Source organism: Canis lupus, chromosome 3 (assembly GCF_011100685.1).
Source record: "Canis lupus familiaris isolate Mischka breed German Shepherd chromosome 3, alternate assembly UU_Cfam_GSD_1.0, whole genome shotgun sequence".
Classification (NCBI taxonomy): Eukaryota; Metazoa; Chordata; class Mammalia; order Carnivora; family Canidae; genus Canis; species Canis lupus.
In genome coordinates this window covers 48,789,023-48,791,620 of record NC_049224.1, presented here as the reverse complement: position 1 = coordinate 48,791,620, position 2,598 = coordinate 48,789,023, and positions in this window count along the sequence as shown.

The following is a 2,598-nucleotide window of genomic DNA, read 5'->3' as shown; positions in this document are numbered from 1 at the left end:
CCTCACAGGAAAATATACATTCCGCCTGGCTGAATGAATAATACTGGTTTTATTATTGATGTCACTGACGTGTTTATGTGAATGGTAGATATCCCATAGACCAACCAAAGTCAGCAAGATGGAAAATCATATCTCTTTTTATTAAAATGTCTTGGTGGTAATATAATGAAAGATTCAAAATTTTATTATAAATTTGTTTTAAAAAAAATAGAAGCCACTGAAAAGCAACAATTTAGCCTGTCTCTACCTGCTTTCTTTCTTTCTCTTTAGTGGTGATTTTGCCCCACCCCCATCATATATATATATATATATAGAGAGAGAGAGAGAGAGAGAGAAATTGATCTAGTGATATTTCTGTCTCTCTCTCTCATCTCAGATATATGGAGAGAGAGAAATATCACTAGATCACTCTAGATCCAAATGTAAAGATATTATTTATATCATATATACACACTCATACAGAGAATGGATGGCTTGGCTGAATTCAATATAGAGGAAGGGTAGGGTATATCTTTTGTATGTTTGTTATTTTGAAATAATTTACCCCAAATTCTCTACTTGATTCAACACACTTTCCAGTTTTCATTATGGGTAAAACTTTGCTTGATACTCTGGCACATAAAGGAAGCAGCTTGGAACTTCATTTTTCTCTTTCCAAACCATCATGCCAGTAATCACAGCACCTTGTTGACATACCGTCTTGCTCCTTAGTTACCACTAACTCTGAGTGATCTCGGATGAATTACTTCCATTTTCTGGGCAGCTGGGAAACAAGAGCCTCGGGGCAGCTAACCCCTGCAGTCCCTTTCAGCCCTGATTTGGGAATGCTTTGGGGTGATTAGGGGCAGGGAATTCCTTGTTATCAATATATGTTTTCAAAATAGCAATTCTCATTTCAAGAAAAGCAATTCCTGCTAGCAATTCAGAGTTGACAGAGACAGAATTGGCACAGGATTAGTAATCATAATTTAAATCTCTCCCAAGACCTTTTTTCTAATGTTCGTAAGTGAAATATGTCAAAAGCATTATATTCACTGGTGTGAATTTTTACTGAATATCAAGAGTAAATAACATATGAATTGGGAAGAAATTTCTATTAAATCTATTTGGGGCCTTATGTAGATAAAGCTATTCAACTTGCGCTTTGCTTCAATATAGATGCAGCATTAATATTTATCTGCAAATAATCCATGGGAATTACTTTCACAGGTGACTAAAACAATGTATGCCTTTGAAAGACATGTGGGGAATCAGGAGCTTTCCCAAACCTCCAGAGTGCACCCTAGATAATAATTCTTCTGTGATGTGACCAACTAGGGAATGCCAAGCACTCTTTTGTGGTCACCAGAGGCAGCTGCAGCCTGGTGGGAAAAGAAGGCAAAGGATCTTAGGGGGATGTCAAAGGGCCAGTGATGAAGATCCCCATTAATAGCAGAATATCGGGCAAATGCAGGAAATAAATAAAATTAAATGTTTGCTCTCTCCCTAAAACATAGCCCCCACTATAATGTTCCTAGAGGAAATAAACATATACTGGTGGTCACCTCTGCATAGGAAATGTTACAAATGCAATCTCATCAAAGTCCACAATAGCTCAGGGATCAGTCATGTCAGCCTCTGTTTATAGATCTGTTAGGTGATGTTCAAGGGCTAAGTCAGGGCAGGAAAAAAACAGCATTTATTCAATATTTATCGCATTCCAAACATTGTGATAGGTTTGATTAACCCTCACAAGAATCCTTTGAAATAGGAGTCCATTTGACAGATGAAGAAACTGAGACCAGCAGAGGTTATATCTCTTACCCAAATAAAAAGTGCCAGCATTGGACTTGGCACCATAGACTCTTAAGTATTAATACTTTCCATTCTACTCTGCTGCATCATGGAGTGTAGTTGGAATTTTATATTAAGAACAGTTAACAACCCTAAAAACATTACTTTTCACTAAAATTCCCACAAATCTTTAGGGTGATGGGACATTTGCCCCCCCCCCCAGTCCCAAGTTTAGACATAATTCAATAGGGCAAATTGTTCTCTAATCTTTCTTCCCGAATCCCGTGTGAGACACAACAATGTGGTGTTAACTCAAGATACACAGATTTGCTTCAGGGGTTATTGAACCTTCTGGAATTGTATGTAAAATTATTATTATTTAGATATACGTCTGTGTTTGAAATATTTTATTATATTGAAGCACAAACAGATATGGGAGCTGCCTTCACTGGAAGGGATCAGTTTGAGGCGGCATGTCATTCTCGTAACAGCCTAAGACTGAATGAAATGAGGGTTTTTTCCCCAAGTAGAAGCCTGTCAGAGCCTAGTGCCCCCAGCAGCAACCTAGCATGCAGATAAGAAGCCTACATTTATTTCTTTACCTGCTGGTTTACATACTGCAGCAGAATCAGTGCCAGAGCAGACTCCTAGGAAGATGAGCTGTCCTGAGTCTCCCCTGCCCCACCAGGAAGACCAGAGTCAGGCTCCCAGCACTATGTTCTTCTCCAGAGCAGGAGGGTGCAGTCGGCACTTCTTTTTCGTGTTCTGATATGGTGCCATCACCCTGGTCCTTGCGACTCTGCTGAGCCATCAACTGTAGTCCTA